The sequence below is a fragment of the Sebastes fasciatus genome, chromosome 12, assembly GCF_043250625.1.
Source record: "Sebastes fasciatus isolate fSebFas1 chromosome 12, fSebFas1.pri, whole genome shotgun sequence".
In the NCBI taxonomy this organism is placed as follows: Eukaryota; Metazoa; Chordata; class Actinopteri; order Perciformes; family Sebastidae; genus Sebastes; species Sebastes fasciatus.
In genome coordinates this window covers 10,796,454-10,822,292 of record NC_133806.1, presented here as the reverse complement: position 1 = coordinate 10,822,292, position 25,839 = coordinate 10,796,454, and the positions used below count along the sequence as shown (strand labels likewise).

General features: G+C 42.0%; 1 protein-coding gene across 2 annotated transcripts in view; it reads right to left on the bottom strand.

The window, feature by feature from the left end:
- Positions 1-24,464, bottom strand: part of fhl3a (four and a half LIM domains 3a) — a 35,456-nt gene extending 10,992 nt beyond the window's left edge. Inside the window, exon 1 of one of the 2 annotated variants that reach the window (XM_074653090.1) lies at positions 24,217-24,464. The gene's annotated coding sequence lies outside the window, so the exon portion shown is untranslated. Of the gene's footprint in view, positions 1-9,789; positions 9,933-24,216 lie in introns of those variants that run through there. The other variant, XM_074653092.1, reaches the window with a different exon arrangement.
- Positions 24,465-25,839: the final 1,375 nt, after the last annotated feature.

The following is a 25,839-nucleotide window of genomic DNA, read 5'->3' as shown; positions in this document are numbered from 1 at the left end:
TAATGTTATCTGCAGCGCTAGGTAGGTATGCTCTGCCTCCGCTTGCCAGGTAAAAGAACGAGACGAGGCATGACTCACAAAGCCGGGAGGCCAGCGCTATGACGTCTGATGTCAACTTGAATTTCCAAAGCAAATCAGACAGCTGTTTATTGCCCTCCCCGAATTCATGTGCATCATCCACATATCCACGTACTAAAAGGCTGCTGAAAAAGTAGGTCATGAAACATCTCAAACACAGATGTCTAACCAGCCAACATCCCTGTATCTGAGATGGATCACTCAGCGTGTCCCTGGGTGCATTATTTCCTTCTCGACAAGTGTTTTTATGGTTTCCAGAGGGATGTGGGTTTTCGAGCAAGAATGACTAGTTTCCCAGCAATCAGGTCAATAATAAGTAACGGAGAACTCACTAAAGCACAGACGGGAACGTTACACTCAATTGCAAAGATCCCAACGCCTGATACATAAATATGTATTACTTTAGAAATCAGAAAAAGGGCTCATTTTGACTCCCAGGTCTTGTAGTGTTTCCATTTCAGAGAGATTCACTTAGAGTAGCAATGTTTGAGTGGCCAATGCAGAGTCTGAAATGAACTCCTGATGGCACAGGCTCTCACAGAGAGGGGCATGACGTCAGTGCGCTGACCCCTAGGGCGATGGACTAAGACGTGACTGCCTGCCCAAAACCCACAATCCCAAACTGAGGAGAAGAGAAGAGAAGAGAAGAGAAGAGAAGAGAAGAGAAGAGAAGAGAAGAGAAGAGAAGAGAAGAGAAGAGAAGAGAAGAGAAGAGAAGAGAAGAGAAGAGAAGAGTTGGATCTGGGTCACAATGAACTCCAGTCCAGAGGCCAGTTCTCACAGGGCTTTGTATCCTCTACTGTATATGCCAACTTCCCAGCAGAGGTCCATCTCCTTCATGTCCAGAACGCAGTGACTAAGAACCCCACTCTGGGTTAATAATGTTCCCAAATACCAGAGCTGTGACTGAATTCAGCCCCCTGGGAAAAAAAATGTGGGCTTCAAGGAAATCACCACACAGGACAATGGTCCAGAAATATTCTGCTGAGTTTAATTATAGTATTGCAGCACAAAGTGGGGATCTCTGTTTAATATAGGCAACAGTGCATTCCATTCTCTATAATGATCCAGCGGGAGTTCATCTGAGAGAGGGACTCAAATGTGTATTATTGAATGCAGCTATATGGGTCAGTATGAATGACTCTGCAGAGATGTCTATATCTGGGTTTATTAACCCTTTGTGAGGCTGCAGTTTGTTGGATGAAAGGCCTTACAATGACCTCCTGATTGGTCAGTCTGTTTGTCAAAAACAAGTATATCCAAAACAGATGGATGAATTCGCTGTGGTTATTTCCTTTCCCTACGGACAAACGGTAACATTTTTATCCCCACCGCTGAGGCTTAATGAAAACCAAAGTACTCAGAGTGTTGTTCACACAAATACTCAGCTCAGGAAATACATTCTGTGATTGTTTTAAACAGAAAAGTGAGATCCAAAGACGTTGTATGTGTAAATTAACAACTCATATTTTCTGATTACATATGGCATTTTGTTGGCAAGAGGCCATGGTATAAGCAGGATAATACCCTCGCATTGGATGGTTCTAAGCCTCTGCATCATCCACTACAATCGTGGAACTCTTTGGATATTGTGGAGTGTGATGAGCCATGTATCTTCCCAGGGCTGCAATAGGGATGCACCGATCCAACTATACTAGTGTTTAATTAATGAGCCTCACTGTGTGGAAGTGACTGGGATCATTCTTTTATGCGTAAGGCAACATCAGGCTTGACTTAAATATAGCTTTCCTAACTTTGTAAAACAAAATGTAATAAATAAATACATAAATTTACTGAATTGTTAATTATTAAAATAATAAATCGTACACAAGCAATTTGGTTAAAAATCTTAAAATTCAAGTGTAAACCTTTTTAATGCAGCAACAAATTGGCCAAAACTTAAACAGGAGTTAAATTGCAATATACAGTATAATAGTTTCATTATAAATATAGAATTGAATTAAATAGATTGGCCCCATTGTCAGCAATACCTGAACCAGCATTTGAGTCCGTATCGGTCCGATATCGGTATCGGTGCATCCCTATAGGCTGCGAGCAGGCATTTAGACCTTTCATTTGTTTTCACACATCTGACTGTAAGATAGCAGAGGAATGCCAAGGCTACGTTCTACTAGTCATCACAACCCTCCCTGATTGGCATAACGGGTTGAAGTTCAGGGCCAATAGTGAGACACCACAGACACAACAGACCAATGCAAGCGAGCAGGCTGTACGCTGTTGCCGGGCAACATAGTCATGGTTGGTTACTGAAGGGCTAGCAGATACCCCGTCCAGTCCGGTCCCACAGGCAGGCCTGTTAATCCCCAGCCCAAACTTTGCTTACGCTCCGGTTGATTCCAAATGAACAGTCCACACGGCCTGCTGGGAACGAGCCTGCCAGCTCTTCCCCCCCGCCTTTCTCTTTCCCTTTCCACGCCATCCATCCATTACTGAGGCTATACAGTAGACAAAGCACTTGACATCATGTTACATCAACAGAAGAGAGAGATCATCTTAACCACGGCGGGCAGATGGCTGCTGTGTACTGCAAAATGACAACTACAGAATGTCTTCTGCCATTAAGTTCTATCTTACACTAGAGGAGAATAAGATTGCACTACTATTCATAGGCTACCTAGAGAAAATGTATTGTGAAAGGCAATTTAGAAATTGCAATGAAAATGTTCACAAGAACATCATGTTAAGTCATGAAAAACAGACCGACCTTGGCATAGGGCTGGGCTATAAATCGATATTATACCAATATCATGATAAGAGACTAGATATCATCTTAGATTTTGGATATCGCAGTCTCGTGATATGGCATAAGTGTTGTCTTTTCCTGGTTTTAAAGGCTGCATTAATGTTAAGTGATGTAATTTTCTGAACTTACCAGACTGTTCTAGCTGTTCTATTATTTGCCTTTACCCACATGGCCATTATATCCACATTACTGATGATCATTTATCAAAAAATCTCATTGTGTAACTATTTTGTCATAGCACCAATAGTCAACCCTATTGAGGTATTTTGTCAAAAATATGATATGATATTTGATTTTCTCCATATCGCCCGGCCCTACTTTGGAAGATGTGGTATCTCTAAATGTCTAGTAAAAGGTCTGCAGACACCTATAGTGGATCAGATTGTATGTGATGTATTATTGATTGTATTATTGATCAATTTACAGTAAACAAAGGTAAACAGAAAATTACAAAATCTAACTCTAGCTTCTAAGTAAGCACAAACTATTTCCAGCACCCAACATTTTGTGCACATTTTGAGTTTCTTTATATTTAGTGCTACAATGAAATGAAGCCCTATTTTAATCCAAATGTTGAGAATTTTCCATAAAGTCCATCAAATTAATGTCAGTTGAGCAGCTGTTGTTGTCGTCTCTTGTTGACATTGTGTCAATAAGAGACAACAGCTAAAAAGAACACATTTTGTGGCTCTGATATTGCAGGGCCAATGTGGGAATGCCATATCTCCAACATAAAAGAAGTCACATAGCGGAAGTGGTGCAACTGTATCCACCCTGATAAGACAACATGACCGGTGGGGCAAATAGCATCACAGTCTGCCAACGATGCCTGACCATTTTAAAACGGTTTGGTTTAATGCCAAATGGGAAACGGTATGTGCTGCAGATTGAGGTCTGCAAGCAATACAGTCATTTAGAAACAATTTCAACACCAGGGCAACTGCTCTATTTGTTAGGTCTCTGTTTATAGGTCCATTGTGACTAGTGGGCTTTCATGTCCAAGTGGATACTTTAACAAGTGTGGATTTTACTGTGAATAGCAAGGTCTGATTTACTTTAAGAAAGTAGCGGCGACAAAAGCCACTCAGTCACCTTTAACTGTTTGATCTTTTGGCAGCAAATAGACTCACACACCAGAGGAAGGAGTAGGTTGCTGTTTCCTTTTATACAGCTCCCAGAGGGATGAAGGAACGGAGGAGAAATCAAACACAACAGTGGGACAAGAAAATAAATGAAGAAGGTGACATTTAGAGGCAAATGAATGCTGGAGCAGGATCTAAAACCTATGACAAGTCTTAAATCAAATTAGAGGAAAAGTGAAACGGCTGCGTTTGGATAAACACATACCATCACATTGCCTTCTGTCTGGGGCCTGGACGGCTTCCAGAAACACTAAAGCTCCTTGGCTGGCTTTGAGATGTAGAAAGAATACAGCACTGGACACTTAAGTATATCATTTTAGGGCCTGGTTGAGCATATCAAAAATAAAGTACAATGTCAAAAACACACTTCAGGAAAGTTCATTTGTGTCTCAGTCCAGTGGCCACTTGAAAGCAGCCTGATGGAGAAGTCGTCTGATCTTATTTATTCCAGCGCCTCAAGGCCGTGGAAGACTTTTCCATTTGGTGACTAATGCGAAAAGGCAAAGGCATGAATTGCACAAGACTGTTTTAATGGTCCAGAACTTATGTTTATGACACAATGTCAGAGGGATTACATTCATGTTTTTCTTCAAGGGACGGGAAACCGAGGTCAGATCCTTTGGGAGACGCTTCCAGATCCACATATTCTGCGAGACGAGTCATTCCACAAGCTAAATCACGTCGACACGACTAATTGTGTACACGGACAACCGGTCACAACCATTCAGGTCACAATAAAACAACACAAAAGTTGGACATTGAAATATTTGTTATATATTATCCAAAGGTTTGGTGTGCATCAGATAAATGAAGTCCAGTAATCGAAAGGACACGCCGAGGCAATGAATCTTATCACCGGAAGAGGAGGAAATTGCTCATGAAGGAGAGATAATGCTGCGGCCCCATTCACAAACAGATGTCCTTATTTAAACAAGCTTACAAGTACTGCTTATGGACATACAAAACACATTTTAATCCTGATGTTATGGAAGAATTTTGCTCACTTAAAGGTCATAAAAAATGGCAGTTCAATAAAGCATCATGCTGTTCAGTGTAGTTGTGACACTGATTCCAAACCAGAAAACCAATCTTCATCATGACATTTACGGCTTTGAGCAATCTGCGGTCATCATTTATACGATGAGGTCAGCAGCACACAGCGAATGTTCAGATGAAGTTGGTAAACAACCATAGACTGTATATAAGAAGTGGACATAGTCGCCATGACGTCACCCATTGGTTTGTGGACTGCCGTTTTGAAACCTTGAGTTCGTCATTTTGGCCGTCGCCGTCTTGTTTTTTTGCAACCAGAAGTGACACAAGAGGGTGGAGCTAAGTGCAACCGAACACTGAATACGAAATTTTTTAGCACTTCCTCTTCCCTCTTCTTGAACACAATGTGATTTTTGAATGGGTTTTTAGTTAGATGCCTGAAATAAGGTCTGTGGTTAACATAAGCTTATGAGATTTTAACGTTTTGTTCTACAACAGAAAATACATCAATAAATATCCCACTTCTGAATTTTTAAGCGTTTACGTGTCTTAAAAAGGCGGTTGCTATCAAGTGGCTAAATGAGACTTCCACACGTCATCATGCCGACTCGTCTGTCTTTACAGCCTCGTTGTGTATACTTGCGTTCATGTCACCGTGGTGTAGTTCGTCTATAGCCTATAACATTAGCTTTTTACTTCTGGCGATTGCATTTACACTTCAAAAATCCTAAAAGTGGTGTTCATTTGTGAAGATTATCTTGCTGAACAAAACATGTAAGTATCATAAACAAGTGTTTGCCACAGAGCTTATTTTCTGCAGTAATCCAAAACCCAATGGAAAAATCCCATTGGCTTTTTTGTTGAGGGAACCCATGGACTTTCTGGTTGGCCTACAAAAATACGAAGCACTCTATAAGCACGAAGAGACTTGTGGTAGGGCGGAGGGGGCGTTAAGGATGGGGGTTGGTCCAGGGGCACCTGAGACTGCTTCCCTGTGGGAGTCTGGGTCAAACTTGACGATACAGTACAGGCTGCAGGACCAGACACTGGAACGCTAACCTGTTATTGTCCCTGAGCGTTTAAACACCGCCTGGTGTGGAGTGGGACGGAGCAGAGGGCTCAAATGAAAGCCAACAGCATAAACATAAAGGAGGAAAATGACTACCTGCAGCATGAAATGTCACTGTGGCCTTTGTAATTTGTCCCTTCTTGGCAGCTTTTAATGACCATGCAAGAGCGGGGGATATGACTTGATGTCTTTTAATATTAGCCTTGATTCTGTCTGTTCTGCAGCATTAAAGGAAAGCTACAAGTAAACTGCACGTCAAACCTGGACTCAATTATTAAAAGGATTTGATACAGTGATTTAAATGTGTACAAAAGATAAACAAAAGCACAGCACAAGCCCGCGCTGATGCATGTTTAGTTCTACTTAAAACATACATTTTTCATAATCTGACAGCTGTTTGGCGCTCAGAGACTTGAGGACGTGCAAGCAAGGAGGACTCCATGTGCATAATATGGATGAGAGCGCAGCTGAAAATGCAATTGTCACAGCTCATCTGTGCCCTTCCACAAGCCCGTCTCAATCCCGACGTTCCACAATACTCCACCAACACCAAACAATAACATCGCAATTATTCTAAATCACACAGTGCTGTCCCAACCACCACGAGGGAAAGTTTGGAATGAATGTGAATTTATTTTTATATCGCTGTGTGTCAAAGGAACTACATTTTTGGCCTACATTTGTCTTCCTTTGAAGAAAAAAAAAAGTGCTGCCATACATTAGTGCTTCACATCTGGTTTGCATTGGCGAAACTATGCAGTCAACTCCTGTGTGCCAGTGGAGGTTTTTTAGAGAGTCACTGCCTGGAGAATGTAAGAAAGGTTGTCTTTTTTTCTCTCTTTCTGTGTGTGTGCTGGTATTTGCCGGTAAATGTTTGGATGGCAGAGGGAAAACTGGAGCGAGAGTGAGAAAAAAGAAAGCAAATGTTGAAAGCAAGCAAGAAAAAAAAAAAATCTTGACAGTCTGCGAGCTGATCTTTGAATACACTTTGAGGCGGTAAATAGCGTGGTGAGAGGAGAGGAAGGTTAGGAATGCAGTAACAATGGAGTTAAAGAGAGCGTGTGATAAACAGCCAATACTCAACAAAAAGCTGATGCCTGCTGAACAAAACTGCATCGTCACACAGATAAGCATACTGTATATAGTAAAAGGAAGCTGCTGAAAGGTCTCAGGGTAATTTCTGGGTGTCTCACTCAGAGCTTCGGCGTGGCTGCTGGTTTTAGAATAAATAAGTTGAGGTTATTCTAAGGCCTTTGTATGAAAGTATATTATTTAACTTGGCCATTAATCCCAGGGACCCCTTTACTCCAAAGTTTCCCAGGGCAGATTTGTGCCCAAAAATGGAGTTCTTAGTCATTATCCTGATATCTTCACATCCTCCCTGTCATCCTCAACCCTGTGATCCAACGGATAGGGCATCCCTTTGAAATCTGATCACTGTTCAGTGGAGACCCATCTCACTTTTTTTGACACCTGCTTTGTTTTGCGTAGGACCTGTTGTTTAAATAAATGCATTACATTTTAAAGCACCCTGGCTGTACTTAACATGTGCAACACAGCCCAGTACTCCATTCATATCTGAGCAGAATGAGAAGTATGCATAGTGAGGTCAGGGTACTTTCACTTGCAAGCTCGGTGATTCAGTTACTGGTTTGCAAACCCCTGGAGAGGAAGTTGTTTTCACAGGACCAACCTCCAGAGGGGGAACAGAAAGAGCCCCTCTGATGCAATATCGTCAGTGGCAAAGCAGAAATATCTACTTGTGTGTATGTGTCTTTGTACCTTTGCTACAGGCCACACAGACACAGCAAATGTCTCGTAAGTCACCACAATGGAAAATTACCTCTGGACTGCTCCTATAAATAAAACAAACTGCTTTAAACTGTCAGAGCCAAGAGATGTAGAGGCCAATTTGGATTTACACAGGTCCTAATATGGATTTGAGGCACGTGCCTTTGAGCTGTTAATGTGGAGTTGTGGACCATGAAATCTGATCATAGGGGGATTGAGGATGCTTGACTTTGTCGTTTCTGCTTTTGATATGATAGAAAATAAGTCTTTCTGCTATGGCTATGTCATTATTTTTGAACTTTGGTACAAGCATGTGTTTTTTTTTCATCAGTTGTTCTTGTAACCAAAAGGAAAATGGTGAATTTCACTCTCATTTCATGGCAATGCAGATCTCAAAAACTTAAACTGGACCAAAGGAGATTCTGTCATTATTATATATATTTATGTGAGTGAAGTATGTCAGGAGTCAGGCTGTTTTCATAAACTGTTCGTACTTACTTAGCTACGAAAGGTAATGCACTATAATTTGTACATAACCCACGTAATCAATTCATATGTAACTGACGTAATTGTGAGCGAGGACAGGCGAGGTGGTATAAAGAGCTACGAAATACGCGTATGGAGGAGGTCGGGGTGGATTGGTGGGTCGTAAAACACCGGATTTTCACCCAGGAGACCGCTGTTTGTGTCCCGTGTGAAAACAGAAGTCAATGTTGACTTATTTGGTAGGTAAATCTAGGGCTGTATTCAAATCGGAATTTTTTTTATTTTAATCGAATTTGGCTGTTCAATACGAAGATTTGACTAACTGACCAACTGGCAATCAAGAATTTCAAGTTGACTGAGGGGTCACGGAAGACGATTCGACTCATCAACTTTCAGTGGGCAGCCCTAGTAACGTCTGCACTTAAGTTACGGCCCTTATGTATTTATTTTGACCGAAACCACAATCTTTTCTTAAACCTAATTAAGCAGTTTTGGTGCCTAAACAGGTTCTGTACTGGAGGGGCTTGCACAGGCGCACTGATCGCTCGTGCTGCTGGACATTCACAGGAAAATGAAACAAAAAAATAAAATAACCTTTCGTAAGATATCATACGAACTGTTGTATGAGGATACATTGCAGGCAGGAGTGGAAGAAAGAAAAAAAAACTCTTACTCTGTCTTTACCTCTTTGAATGCAAATACAATTCAATTCATTCTGGTTACAGTGTGATCCAACACTTTCAAATTCATACAATTATTACTATATACAGTAGTTGTATAGTATGTCTGTCTAATTTAAAATCCAGTTGTTAAAAAGTTGAGAAAGCCCAGTAAGCATGATGATAATGACTGCATCATCATTTTGACTCAGACGTGACCACTGCTGTTTACGGATGAGTTTTACGGCTATTAGTAACCCACAGGGACTGAAGACCAAGGCTAACTGTGAACCAAAAGACACAAAATGGCTGCGCGCAGACTGGTCATTCCCAGGTGGTCTCCTAATGTTGCTGAGTCAGCGCAATGAGCCAGGACATCAAGGAGCTGGGATAAGGTTTCACAGGCCGCACACTCAGCAATCTAAGCATGCCACACACACACACATACACACACACACACACACACACACACACACACACACACACACACACACACACACAACTGTGCAGAACACACCCACAACTGCTAGCAATTATTTATAACTCATTCAGACTTGTGGCTCGTGGCTGCAGTGATGGCACCTGACCCTGAGGTTAATGTCCAGACAAGACGGGTATTTGTTCAAGCATACATCCCAACATCCCCACACATGAATATTCAGCATGTTGTTATAAGCGGGCGGATGTTTCCAATCACTGTGTGCCCTTTATGGGTCTTACACATTATAAGCAGTAAGAACAATCTACATTCTTGACAACAGCTGCACAAATCATCTCCCACAACCGCAATAGTCCAAAAATACTCACCTCTCTGCCTGTCTGAGTCTGTAACCCTGAGAAGATGGGTTCATATGAAGAAAAAAAAAAAAAAGCATTACGTTTGCTTAGAAAATCGAGGGGGGCCTGCCAAATGTAAAAACACTGGGATGAATATCCAAGAAGTCATTTCCAGTACATACAGCCATTTTTTCCCCTTCCAGGACACATCTCCATGGCAACGTGTAAACAGTGCCCTCATTCCCCTGGACCATAAACCTCTTGGCGGTGACGCTTAGCTCACGTTTCATCCTGCGCAGCGCGGACTGAGGGTACAACCCAGCGTTTTATTGGGGATGCTGTGGCAATGTGAAGATTGATGTGTTGTGCCATAAAAAATATTGAACCCATCAGGGAACTCTGATATCATTTTAATACAAATTTAGATCATTTCGGAGGTGGAATTTAGACTTCCCTTGTGGGCCTGTAACACAGATGTAGAAAAATCAGGTCAACTTACCTAAAATAAATGATACAGTTCACCAGTTCATACAGCTAAATGCATATTATTATACGTGTATTTTAAATCACCACGCAGTAAAATCCCACAGCATAAAACCACAGATCTAAAAATAGACGTGATAATGTGAGTTGACCTCGGAAACATCCCCGTGCACCATTTTCCCCTCATAAAAACATAAAGTCTTCTTCCTTTACTCTGGTATGTGCTGTGAAAAATCAAAATGCGGGTCCATTTCCTACCGGGCAACAACCCCTTTCACCAGTGTGTGGGGCTGATAACAATGAGGATGTCCAAGTCAGTATGCACACGCTGTGCTTCTTCCTGTTACCCCAAACAGAGACATCTCTGGGACTTCTCAGAAAGACGGCCACACACATTTTTACAAACACACAGTCACGATGAAAAAGCAGGCGTTATTATATCTAAACACAACGACGCAGCCCTGCGGAAGGACAAAGTCGCAGACACACCTGCAGCCATGTGCACGAGTAGTCACGCACCTTTAGTAGTATGCATGCACACATACGAGAACACACAAAGCTGAGGGCAGATAGGGGGATCAAACAAAAAAATAAACACAGCAGCCAAACTGGGGCACAATGGGCGACTTGTGCAGGAAGAGCAGACGCAGTGAGCAGCTGCATACACACACCCTCAGCTTGTTTAAGTCCCTTTGTGGGGACTTCCCCTCGGGTGTAATTACTGCTCATATTCACAATCGCCGGCTTTTCGGCTCACATAAATGGAGCTGATAAGATCAAACAATTTTCATGTATTTAGGAAATGAGTTCCAAACAAAGTGGGAAGATCTCGGTTATGACAATCCAAACACATTGAATGGATGATGAATTTAAACCAGACTGAAGCGCTGGGACTGCCAAGCCACCCGCCTTAGTCCTCAATCCTCACCAGCAGAGCAGAGATGGAAGCTTTACTTATTCAAACAATGATGTCATCATTGGTGAGACTACTGGAGAGAGAGATTTAAATTGCAAAGTATGATAAAATCAGTTTCCATTCAGACTCTACTGGAGATACTATAAATTTCCCCTGATAATTCTGCATACTGCAGCAAAAAAAAGCTGGAACATATCTCTCGTGACCCAATTTTTTATGATCCCAGAGAGGGACCACCTCCTTTTTTCCCTCTTTGTCACTCTCCCTGTTTGCTTTGACCTCTACATAGGTTACTGGAGAGTGCAGTGGATGCCCTGGCAGCTCATTTTTGCGTGTTTGGAAACCAAACCCACACTGATGAATTGCCACATAATCAGGAAGTGCATATGTGAGTGGTACACTAGTGGAGTTTGGTGACCTCAGGGTCCTTTATCCCCCCTCGCTGTACCGCCAGGAGAAGGTCCCTGCTCTGAAATGCAGCAGGCAGGCCGCGTGGCTGGAATGAGCTCACTTCAAAGGTGTCCATAAATCATGCTGCCATGCATCCCAGGACTGCCTCCACCCAGCGCTCTCCACGTCCCCCAGTCGCTCACCCACCTACCCTTTTCTCTTTGTCTCTGCTGTCTGTCCATTCTAGGTTCACCTAGACCTTCAGCCTTTGTGCGTTACTATTTGAGCTTTTGAATCCACCCACACCGCCAGGATAGCTGCGTTTGATTGTGCGGTAACCTGGCGGCTAGCAGGTCATGTAGAAATCAATCGTAAGCAGAAAAACAGGGGAGCGGTGGAGTGGTAGTGGAAGATGTAAACATGCACTCAACCGATTAGCATTGGTATCAAAAAGCAATACTCCCCAATGGATCTCAGTGGATTTATCTGAGGCTCATTTAAGTCTCGAGAAGAGCCGCAAGTTCAGAAATCCTATAGCTAGTTTCTCGACTTTGCCAGAACAAAGCTGCAATCCGTCAGGTCCTTATCTCCCAGTGTCACACACCGGGATCTCTTTATCATGCAGCCATGCAAAACACCATTCATCTTCCCCGCCTAATTCATTATCGCTGATAAAATGCAAAGTCCCAGCTGCAGTTGTTAAATGGAGGGACGACGTGAGAACAGGTGCTTTGGTAAACACTGATAGCGTAGTTGAATTATGTTGCTTCCCAAGCAGACCTGTCTATCTCTTTCAATCTATTAACCACAACTCTCGCCCGACTCTTGTCCGACCTCATTCTGCTTTTATCCTGCCTTTCTTTCCCGTATAGGAGCATTCTTGGCTTCGAGGGATGCGGATACGTTCCTGAACACAAAACAGACACAAACAAAGTGGGAAGCGGCTAGTTGAAGGCACAAGGTTCTATCAATTGCTCCGCTGCCTTTTCATCCATCAAGCGAAGTGTAAGTGTATGTCACGCAGTGTGTAAATTGACCGGATATGTGTCTCTGTTTTAATTATTGAACAGAATCCAGTGGCACTGGTAGATGAAGGTTAAAAGCTGCATGGCCCCCCCTACTTGTATCTAACGACTTAATTAATTTACTATAATAGTGTTGGAGCCAAAATAGATTTTTTTTGTTACTGTGGTTAAATAGATGTAGTTTATGGTGCTGTTAGATTGCTGTTAGATGCCCCGTTAATACAGGTGCATGCCTCCCTTTGTGTGCGTCAAGCAGGAGAGCAGTTTTTTGATGGAAAATGTTGTTTTTGAAAGGCTAAATGCCAACAAATATGGATTGAAGCAGAATATTTCATTAGATGAATTGTGCATTTTGGAAATGATTGCAGGTACATCTATCTTTATTTAATAAATGCTGACTTTTGGACTTTGGACAGTGCTCTGGAGTTACGCACAAAAGGCGGAAACAATCCAGGTTTAAACAGAATGTGGCCTACTGAGTAGCAAAGAAATCTATATTTTTAAATAGACTTTTGTATAAATTATCCAGTAAGTTTGTTATTATGATTTTAGTTATACATGTGCAAATCTAATTTTGACAACCTCAGAGCAGACAAATCCTGGCGCACCCCCTGTGATCTTTGGCGTCCCCCTAATGGGGTTCCCGGATCCCAGGTTGGGAACCACTGCTCTAATTTACACAGATCACTGTGCAGAGACACTGTAATACTCCGCTGACAGATCACCACAAACCAATGACCGTCATCATGCATGACTTTTCATACTGCGGGACACTTTTTCTTCAGCGATCATTAAAGCTTAAACAGTTTCCACTCACCAGTGTTGAGAAAGCGTGCGATGGGACGAGGGATGTTTTTTTTAAGGGGGGTTGAATACTTCCACAGTGAAGTCATGGTGCTTGTGTCATTGGCCCTCTACTGTGCTTTGCTCACCGTCTGGCCCCCATTTTACCCATTGATCTAATTTCCATTGCCAACATTGGATGTGGTTCTGTTTGAAGCTGAATGTTTAGGGCCATTAAAGCACTGACAGAATTGCAAACGTATGGTGGACCTTAGGAACAGTAAAGAAGAAAACAACTTAGTGATGTTTGCCAGACTCTTGGGAGTAAACAGAATGTACAGCTTTGAGCAGCATTCAGTGAGGTGGGAAAACCTACGACCCTATTTACACCTGGTGTTAACAAGCTTCTTGCATCCTAGCTCTGAGCTGGTTTTGATTAATGTTAATTAATGGCATTAAAATGGAACAAAATCTGAATTCTCTTTCCATCGTGAGAAAGAGGTCCGGGCTAGGGGTGCTGTAAACCGCCACCTTGACCCCGGGCCTTTCCAAGCCGACCTAGAGCCGGTCATGGCGGACCACCAATACGCCCGGTGGATGCCTGGCAGCCCCAGCGAGAGTTCCCATAAGGGGATTCTCCCACACCGAGCGGCAGTCCCTGAACCAAGAGGGGCAAAAGAGCACCGCTGTAAAGACAAGGGGTGTTCTGGATTTATAACACAAGACAAAACCAGAGCATAATTGCGAAACAGAATGTGGCACAATAATCTTTTTATGTCGATTATCTTGTTTTCATAATTGTTGGAGGCCATAATTGTAATTGTAATTGCATAGCCCTATTTAAAATTTATTGTATCTTAATGCCTGAGCAGCCAACGGCCTGTTTGGAACTGCTTGGGTCAGCATCTAACACTTTATGTGCATTTATATAGGAGATTGGTGGCAGAGATGTGCTACATTTGCTGCTGCTTATGCGGCCAAGCGTCATCTCTGTAGGTGGTTTGGCTGAATACCCGAGACATACACTCTACATCAAGCTGCCAGTTGTAATGGGAGTCTATATGTGTCACATAATTTCTCCGACATCACAGAGACGGCTTCATTTCTAGGCATAACTGCAAAGAGCAATACAGGAACTCTTAATGCTCAGATAAGACCAAATACACCACGCTATCGTTAACTTCAAGAAGTGAAATCTATACCTGACTGAAGACTTTATTAAGTCTGTTGTTTCTTTAATGATGCTCCAGAAGATAATAAGTTTTGAATGGCAGGATGAAAGACCTTTCCATAGACAGAATAATAAGGCTGAAGATACCATTGGCGACAATGAGGTCCAGACATCTGTAATTTCTGCCCATAAAATGAAATTTAATTGCTACAAAAGTACAGCAAGTCACTGTTCTTCTACTTCACTGTACCATCTGTAAATGTATTGCTGAACCACATGCACTGCACGCGAGTGCGCTTGACTGTACCCATCTATGCTTTTCCAGCTGTGGAAGAGAGACAGGACACTATGGTTTGGAGTTATTTTTGTATGTAATAAAGTATATTTATGATTATGCATATGTGTGTTTTTGTAATTGCTGAGAACTGTGGTGATTGTTGAACCAGAAAATGGCAGCATCACAGGTCTGCAGTTCTTAAATATGTAGCTAAGACACTGATAGATTAAAAATATGTTTTAAAATTCTTTATTGGTTTCTGAATTTGTGGAAACATATAAATTTAGTTAATTCCATAGAATAGAGTTTTTTACTGTATATGTATTTTAGGGTAATCTCTCATTCCCAGGGTGTCAAATACCAACGCTTTGTCACGCTCCTCGGTGTGCGATAGCGATGCAGAAGGTACCCTTTAAGGCCCTGACACACCAAGCCAACGGTCAGCTGTCGAACAGTTTAGGGCCGTCGGTGAGCGTCTGTCGTCCTAGTTTTTGCGGTGTGTCCAACACCGTCGGCTCTAGTCTGTCCGTGTCAGTTTTTTTGGCTGCTGCCTGCTAGTGTGGAGGGTTATTTCCTCTCACGCAGGTGCAGAACGTACGTGGTAGTTGGCCGTCGGCTGTAGTCTTTGCGGTGTGTTCGAGTGCAACTTTTGGCCAAGACAAAGGCGACGTGAGGTGACTCAACGATCGGCCTTCGTCACCGCTAGTTCGTTGATGGTGTGTCTGGGCCTTAAGTGTGTGTATGAAACGCACCAGGCTTTCAAGCACCTGCAATGCGTCTGTGTCAATATTAAATGCTCAGAAAAAAGTGGCGGGGAATGTGGTGACGTAGTTTAAATAGCGAAAAAACACACATAGGGCGAGTGGGACGGGTGGTGGATGGGTCCAACAAACACAGGGTTTTCATCCAGGAGACTGCTGTGCTCACAACGTTAAGTTTCACTTTACAAATTTAGTAATTTTAAGCCAAACCATGATGTTTATTCCTAAACCTTACCTAACTAAGTGATTTCGTTGCCTAAACTTTGGGAGTGTTTTGTTTGGATTTACAACATTAACTTGGTTTACTGCGGCCGAAGTGGAGTGTCATAGTTTGATGCATTGGGCTACCCAGTAAGTGATGCCAAGGTGTCCTTACAAAGCCTCAGTATGTGACGAGTTGGGGTGAGAACATGTTGGGAATATATGGATTGTAAGTCTTTTGCTTGATATATCTCAGATGCATATACATAGCAGAAATATATTGGAAAATGCAGGGGATGGAATTTATAAGGCAAGAATTTTCTCAAGTATGATCTACACAGCTTGGTAAAAAAAAAAATTTGGTCTGGCTACAGCCCCAATGGCTTTTCTATCTAGAGGGTCTTCCAACACCAATGATTATGCTAAATAAAAGTCAAAGCAAAATAACAGTAACAACAGTATTCTCTGGTACTGGAGGTCTGTGAATCATTTGGTAATTGTGTTGAATGTAAACGCTCTGATCTCCCTCTGGACAGAGTTATGTCCAATAACTACAAACATCCTGAGCTCAATATGATCTGCTGGTTGTAAATATGCTGTCAAACAAAGCAGTACTTCACTGTAATGTTCTCACTGCACCACTTTCTAGAACTTTAATTACATCAGGTGAATGAGAGCCAACGCCGGATGCTTTGGGTGAGTCGCAACATGTTCTTTCTCGTGTACATTTGTTGTGATAAAAGTAAATAGTGTCTGCGCACTAATATAAACTTTTCCAAGATGGAGAGGTGGTACATTACACACAGAGTAAACCATACACAGTAGGGACTTGCATTTGTCTTCGATAACACCTTTCTGTGGCAGCCCGTTGACAGATGCGCCCACAGGCAATAATAGTGTGCTCGCGCCACTCCTCTCTACATCTCAACCTTTCATTCCCTCTCTTAACTTCACCTGACGAAGCCAAGAAATCCCTCCTTAGCTCTCTGTTACTCGTCTCTGTCGTAAATCACCGTCATATTCTCGTCGAGGAGCTGACGTCCTTTTATAGCCACACTAAGGACACTTTCTGCCATTTATGGCTCTTCCAATGCGCCGTACGAGGGCCGTTTAGTATCCCATGAAGGCGAGGGAACGCAGGGAAGCAGAGGAGGCCAAGAAACATCCTGCCCGCTTTCTGTCGTATTCAATGCAACTTTGACAGCTTTAAAAAGGTGTGCCAAAGCGTGCCCGAGCGGTGCCAAGTGCGCTCTTCTCCATGTATTTTGAAAAAAGTGCAATGTCGTATACAGTTCAATTTACTGACTGACATAAATCAACACCACAGTGTACGTAGCACGTCTGGCTTGTCTAAGCCTGTCTACTCTGCAGAGACTATTGTCTCTCCAACAGAGCCATAGAGATGAAAATGAGAGGGTGAGACAAAGTGTGCATGTGCCTGTAAATACTAGTGAGCAAAGTGGGAAATAGTGGGAAAGGGTGTAAAACACTCTGGATAAGGAATCACATTCTTGATCGCTCGCTAGTTTCATCACGCAGAGCAGGCATTTTAACAGTGTTTACTTTCAGCGAGGGGAATGCTCTCGCTCACAGCTGCGTTCCAAATAAACAGTGTTGTATTTATCAGAGACAAGATAATACACATCTAATCAGAACTGCTTTCCAGTGCAGCCCAACAAGTCAGGTCCTTCTGGTTCACCCCTGGAAGACGGTTGTGCAACACGAGAGAACATTAGTGCGCATTTGAATAAAAATGCGACCGTTAACAGCAACACTTTGCAATACACCCACTCTTCTCATGACTGCACTTCCTCTGCCATGATGTCACAGTCTGGGTTCATTCTTTGCAGATGTGGGAGCCAACCCTATTAAGTGTCTGGGAAGCAATCAACACTAATGCAGTTGGCATTGTGGCTAACTAAAGTTACTAGCCATCCTTATAAAGACACAACTACCACAGCAGCGGGGGGGTGGAAGTGGAGATACAGTAGTGGCATGGTGGAACAAACAAAGCTCGGTGCCAAGGCTTAATTACCTCTCCAAGACATCTGTTATGAGAACAGAGTCCTGCTAGTATGTTGTTGTGGAGGAACACTTTGTTAACGGCCCAGTCTCTCAGGGGTTTACAGTGTTTTGGAAGGTGACATTTTGAGCCCCAGGCATTGTTGCCTTGTTTAAGGCCTGCTGCGTATCACTGCGTGGTTAAAGACTGCATGCCGCATGCTCTCAAATTATTGCCCAATTAAGCCAGCGTACAAGAACATCCAATGGGAAGGATGACGACATGGCTGCTCCCATAGAGATAAAAACACTCTGTCCGTTCCATGTGGGCGGATGGTTGCTCGTAAATTATTGTAGACTTACTTGCTTATTTCTATTAGAAGGCTCAATTCAAATCTACCATGGTGGGTAGGGGTGTCAGTCAGCCTCAAAACTTTGGTTTAAAATTCTTTACGGAGTCTACAATAACTAAATAAAGCAAGCCATGATAATTGTAGGTCAGTGGACCAGTGATTCCCTCAATATCCAGAAGATCCCTCTCTTATCCCAGCTATAAAGATGTGGTGTTACAATATGAAGTGTAAGCCTTGGCTCGTTGCTTCGCCATCTCTCTTAGCAGAGATCTATCAGGGTGAAATAACATCTTATTGCCTCGCGTACCAGGGAAACTCTCCTCGCCCAACATTCCTCTCTTCAAGTGCCTCCATTAACCATAGGTTATCCTATGATTTAGCCATTAGCCACAGCCCAACGTAACCATTAGTTATATGAATTCATAATACACATCACATTACCAGTTGTATAAAAACCGCTGCAATTTGTCCGCAGACTTCAAATTTGTGCTTCCCTCTCAATGCTCCCTTCTCCCTGCTGCTTGATGTGACTTGCTTAGGTGGTTTTGGAGGCCAGTTTGCTGACTGGACATATCCAGCTGTCAGGATTATTTATGGACTTTTGCGACATTTATTCCCTGTGTAGCTGTTTTCCCAGGATAACATCTTTTTACAAGTGCCAATTAGGGCTGTCAATCGATTTAACTACTTAATCGCGATTAATCGCAAATTAATCACACTTTTTTTATCTGTTCAAAATGTACCTTAAAGGGAGATTTGTCAAGTATTTAATGTTCTTACCAACATGGGAGTGGGCAAATATGCTTACTTTATGCAAATGTATGTTTATATTTATTATTAGAAATCAATTAACAACACAAAACAATGACAAATATTGTCCAGAAACCATCACAGGTACTGCATTTAGCATAAAAAATATGCTCAGATCATAATATGGCAAACTCAAGCCCAACAGACAACAGCTGTCAGTGTGTCAGTGTGCTGACTAGACTATGACCTACTTTAACTGCATGTGATTGTCATGAAGTGGGCATGTCTGTGAAGGGGAGACTCGTGGGTACCCATAAAACCTATTTTCAATCACATATCTTGAGGTCAAAGGTCAAGAGATACCTTTGAAAATGGCCATGGCAGTTTTTCCTCACCAAAATTTAGCTTAAGTTTGGAGCATTATTTAGCCTACTTCGCGTATGACATGGTTTGTACCAATGGATTCCTTTTTCTAGTTTCATATGATGCCAGTATCTTCACTCTAGCTTTTAAACTGAGCCGTTGTTATCGCGTTAACTTTGACAGCCCTAGCAGTGACACTAAGCAATTCTAGATAGATTTGCACACCTTTTGCCAATGAATCTTTCAACGCACAGCCGAGGTGAGAAAGTTTCAAGGAAATAAGGACAGGTTTGTCTGGGATCCCGTTCCCAAGAACAAACGACACAGACACATGATGGAGGAGTTGGTAACCGCATCACGTTTTGCGTCATAGCATTCCTTTCATCAAGTCCTGTGAATCTGTACATGCCATACACTTCTGTTGGAGCATGAACCTACCCTCCTCCTCCCTCTGGGCGAGGGCGCAGGGAAACAGTCACGCCTGACTCACACCTTTCCTCGGCACAAGTTCATAACATGACCGAATGTGATGACGCAGCAGTGAATCGACGGGATTCCTGCACCCAAACAACATCTGTGTGTGAGACAGAGCAAAGGAATCACCGATAAGGTATAGAGGGGGTTTAGCATTAACTCAATGTGTAATAAATGTAACAGACAGATGAGGCTAAATGGAGTAGATCAAGCGAAGCGAAGCGTAGCCCCATTCTTCCATAACATATCATTAGTTTGTATTAAACTAGTAAGTGTATAGTTGTGAGGCATCTGCAATTCTGTCCTTACAATTTGGTATTTCCTTTGAAAACAGCACTTCCTCTGAGGGTAGCAGGTATAAGTGCTAGGTATAGGCCTGTAATTGTATCCCTAAAGGAATGTAATTACCCCATTAGCACAGAGTCAGTTACCTTTTACACCCCATAGCTGCCTATATAAAGTTTATGTTCTCTTTACATAAAATCTCACATGGAGTGAACGCTGTGGCAGAGAGTGCACAGAAGAGTGAGGAAGAAGAGAAGGAAGGAGAGCGACTGGATTGTGAGGGGGGCATATTACCTCCCACGGGGGCCCTGGCTCAACGGATCAAGTTTCAGATGTTTACCAACAAAGCATCCATGGAGGAAGTCTTGCGCCCCTCACAATAACACCCCAGCACCTGGCCATCCACACACAGGAAACCTGAGGTCACTTCCTCCCTTTCAGGGAATTCAGACACACTCCTGCTGCCAGCCACGCGCCCCCACAGCCTATTGAAGAGGGCGCTGAGTAACAGGGGGAAAGACAAACGCATACAACAAAAGAACATCTGAATTATGACGAAATATACAGCCAAAACATGTGATTTCACACGTTTTCACTGTGCGAAAAGTGCATGAGAGAGCGGTGTTAACACCAAAGCAGAAAGAGTTATAATTTCCCTTTTTTTGGTCTCACATGTAGCACAGATGTGATGTTTTTTTAATCAGTCTAAAGAGCTAAAAGCTGGACTGGGTTGCATTGTTTAATTCTGGTTGGAACCACATGAATAAAGAGGTTGAAAATAGCTGTGCTGGAATGTACGGATTGTCAAAATTTTCGCAAAAAGACACAACAAAGATGATTAGAGAGACAAACAAGACGTGACCAAATGTGTTTGAAACAAGCAGAAGACGCATCGTAGTCTGAAGTAAAAATCATCAGATGTGACCAGAAAGAATGAAAACCTGCTGATTGAACATAGCCTCACACAGAATGTGACAGAAAGTCATAGAGACAATACAAAGTGGTGTCCCTTTGAAACACTATGGAGGGACGGACAGCTGCAGAACGTCAAAAGAGAAGTGCTTCAACACAAATCTAAATTCTGCTCCCTAACCACCTGCAACCACTTGACCGCCGATTCTCCATCATTATCCTTGGCCTGGTTTCAAACGATGCCAACACATAAAACCAGCCACAACCAGTCCGAGTCATTTAGTTGCAGTCCCACTGCAGTTTAGAGCTGGCCGGGGTCCAACCACCACGCGGGGCTAACCTTTGGAAAACACTGAGACCTCCGAAGAATGTGACCATGGTCAATGAAGCAGAGAGGAAGAGGAAGAAAGCAAACAAATACATTATTACAGTCCGTCTGCTCCGTCGAGGGCAAACTTCCCAGATGCTGAACGGGACAGAATGAGTGTTTTTTTGGCTGCTTGGGGATTATTTCTTCCTGTCACTGTGACAAACAGTTAGTGTAAAAATAACCTGTCAGCGGTGGAAGCACAGTGCTGGGATGCCTAAGCGACCAAATTCCTCCAAGGTGTAATCTCTGTAGCAACAGACAGAAAAGAGATCTGTATTATTTAAGCCATCATTTTAGCAAAGGCTATGACATACAGGTTAAAGTGGCAATCTCAAAGATTCAGATTGCAATATTTATGTATTTGCAATATTACGAACTGGGTGTCTGTTGTGACCATAGGCTGTATATGAAGTGGACGTAGTTACCGTGACGTCACCCATTGGTTGGTGGAATGCTGTTTTGAAGCCTCAAGTTCGGCATTTGGCCATCGCCATCTTAGTTGGTTGGTTGTCGCCATGTTGGCTTTTTGCAACCAGAAGTGACATTAAAGGGTGGCGCTAAGAAAACTTGAAGCTCTATCAACAAAAAGACTCCAGACTGCTTAACTCTAAGCACAACACCATTGTTTACACTCGAATAGAAATTCTAAACCAACCAGGACTGAAATCTTAAGGATGGGTTGCGTCCGATATTCCATACTAACATATTTAGTATGCTAAAGCAGTATGTGAGATTTTTTAGTATGCCCAAAACCTTAGTATGAAACCAATAGTACACGAATTGCATACTATTTCCGGTGAAATATCACAGTATGCAACGCTGGACAATGCGGCGGCAAAAATATCCCACAATGCAATGCGGTAGTGACGACAACGTTCAAAACGGACGTTGACGGACAGCTCTGTAACATCAATAACGCTTCAATTTAACTGTAAGTATAAGATTTTACTTTGCTAGGCGTAATATAGATTCTCACAAATTGTCGTTGTGGTCACATGACGTTGGCACGGGTTACCTTGGTTACAGGTCTCCACTGGCAAGGAGGCTCTGAGGAAGTGACGACGTAAATTACTGCTTAGTGCGTCCAAAACGATACATAGCAGAGAACGAATATTGACAAGAAGTGAAAGTCAATTTTTCGTTCCATTGCAGCATCAGTGCCCAGCAGCAAAGCTATGCCTTATGCCGCCATTTTGGACTGAAAGCAACTACCATACGTTAATTAAATGTCTGCCTACAAAATGACGTACAAAAGTACAGCCAAATTATTTCTATTCTATAGTCATATTCTACAAAAATGGCCTGTGTTGAACAATATTATAAATATAATAAGCGTTTCCGGTCCAAAATGACGGCAGTGGCTGTTGTCAAAAAAACACCGGAGTTTCGTCTCTCTGCTTCTATACTCTTTGTACATACCACTGTTTATTCACTATGTAGTGCATAGTATGTAATTTTGGGCAACGCCTAACGTTTTTCACTTTTACTGAACTGTAGACGAGGCAAAAGAGAAACGACCTCATCTCTATTCTTTCATTCTCACTAAAAGAATATCCAAAAAGGTGATACATTCCCGAGAAAACATGTAAGATCTTGATCAAATGTTCTCTTTTGGCAAGCCCCGACACTTGACTTTCCCACAGTGCCCACTGCGCCCAGATGACGCAACAGGTGGAACCGTCATGAGAGTGACACTACTACTACTACTACTATGCGCTGTGATGTGATGATGTACGCCCAAAACAAAACTTAGAAGCTGCAGCGCAGACACACCCTTCCCAGATGCACACTGCCATATCCCACTTCCTGCTGCCCCAAGAAGAGACAAGTTTAGCCTCAGGGACTTTGCTCTCCGAGGCCTTCACACGCCGCTCAGCTGGGAGCTTCTGTGACACAACAGTTGTCCCTTAATCCTTCCTCCGCACAGTTCAACGGGTCACACGGTCCAATGCAGTCTCTTCCTCCACTGACTGGATGTTGTTTATTTGCCTTATGTGTGTGTGAAGCTGTGTGCATTATATTACTGAGGGACATGAGTGAAGGTGATTAAGAGTGACAAAGAAAAGAGGAGGAAAAAGGCATAAACAAGAGAAACAGAAAAACACACTGGCAGACAGAAAACATCCAGACCCCCCTCACTTGTCACAGGAAGTAGTTCCTCTTTTGTCAGGGTTTTTACTTTTGCAGGCTTCTCCCCAGGCGGCATGTTTGACTAAGGTGTGAAGTATCAAGGCTTGTCATAATGTCAAGCCCACGCCTGCTTTAATCGCCACAGATTTTTTTACTAAACAGAAAAAACTTAATTACCATGCAAACTAACCATACTACCACTACTAATAATAAAAATAATATAATTAAAGACTTGAAAGTATTTTATGAAGCACTGTTACTTCCATTAATTATATATTCACATAGTTATAGTATTGCTATCACAGTATTCGAAGTTAATAATACAGTTATTCTTTATTTCATTAATTTTTATTGAAAAAAACTCAACCACAATCATTATGATGACATTTGGGGATATACTAGTTTATTTTCCCATTAAATAAAACACTTTTCTAAGTAAGTTCAGAATATTTTTATTCATAATTACCATGCAACTAACCACTACTACTAGTAATAATATAAATAAAGACTTTAAAGGATGTTATGAAACACTTCTTACTCCCATTAATTATATATTCAAATAGTTACACTATTGCTATCACAATATTTAAAGTTAATAAACTTCTTTATGTCGTTAATTTTCATTGTAAAAACATCAACCACAATCATTATGATGACATTTGGGGATATACTCGTTTATTTTCCCATTAAATAATAAGTTTATGTATAATATTAAGTTTTCATTGTTAACTGAAGTCCAACTGATGTCGAAGACACTGAAAACGTAAAAAGAAAACAGTCTAGAAAGGTATGAATTAAAAGTGTAGTCTTACCAGGAGTAGTATATGTGTGAAGTGTGGAGGTCTCCTCTGTGAGTTGACAGCAGTAACCCGCCTCCTGGTGCTCTGTCAGCGGCTCAGTACCGGCTTCAGTCCGCAGGTCGCTCCTCCGGAGGCTCAGCAGCGTCGCTCGTCAGCTGTAAAACTTTTTGTGTTTCTTCTTCTGACAGTAGTCAAATCTCTGCGGCGGAGAGTGATGCAGCTCGCCGGCTACATTTGTCCTCCTACTACTGAGGAAGTTGCTGGTGAGTCACAAGATCCCGCCCCCCCAAAAAAGAGCCATTCCTCCCTCCCTCCCTCCTGCAGACTTGAAACGAGACCAGAGAGGAGACCAGAGAGGAGTCCAGAGAGGAGGGAGTGATGGGAGCTCCCAGCAGGGCCCTCTGTCTCTGTGGAGCCATGGAGTCACTTCTATCTATTCTTATACACGTATGTGTTATTAGGTCAGGGGTCAGCAACCTGCAGCTCTTTAGCTCCTCTCCAGTGGCTCCCTGTGGATTTTTAAAAATGGAAATGAATAACTGTTTTTTTGTTTACATTTTCATTTTTATTTATCATTGTTGTAGGTCTATGGTACGACGGAGTATTAGGGCCACATTGTGGAAAAATAAATCAATCTGAGATTTCGAGAATAAATTCATAATATTATAAAGTAGTAATTTTACGTGTTATTTTTTTTTTTTTCTCGTTAAGCTATGACTTTATTCTCGTAATATTACGACTTTTTTTCTCGTTAAGTTTTGACTTTATTCTCGTAATATTATGACTTTATTCTCCTAATATTACAACTTTTTTTCTCGTAAAGTCATGACTTTTTTCTCGCACTATTACGACTTCTTTTCTCGTTAAGTTATGACTTTATTCTTGTAATATTACGACTTTTTTCTAGTAATGTTACGACTTTTTTTCTCTTAATATTAAGACTTTATTCTGGAAATCTATGATGTTTTTTCCCTTAATGTGGCCCTAATACTCCGTAGTACATTTGGCCCTCGCTGCATTAGACTTATATACTATATACTTAGACTATAAACTGTGTTACCTTCATCACAATGCTCAAATGTTTTGCGGCTCCGGACAGATTTTTTTTTGTTTTTGCCTAAAATGGCTCTTTTGATAATAAAGGTTGCTGACCCCTGATATAGGTGGAAAAGTCAGCTTTTTATGAGATTTATGAATAAGGAGTGTTGACCGCTTCGTACTTTTAGGCTTCATTTTCATGAATTTTGTCAGTCAAATCAATAAATCAATTAGTCAGTCATCTACAAGATAGGAAATGAAAATCTGAAAAAGTTTGACATTTTTAGTAACCTGAGTTTGAGGATACATTGCAAGTACCTGCAAAGAAACTAGATTTCAAAATAAAATGTCATCTTTTTATGTAATTCCATTACAGATGCTGCTCGGTGCACACTTTTAGTTCTTGTTTTTTACGATTAATACATTCTGCAATTTCACCTCTGAATCACTCACATCAGAGGGTTTTGGTCATACTTTCCTTGGAAAGGAGAGTTCAGATTAAGTTGAAGGATCAGCACAAATTAAGGTCAACTGGGGTCAGGGTTAAAGATTATGTCAAGAAGGGGTCAGTTTTTCTTTTCCAAGTTGTTTCACTTG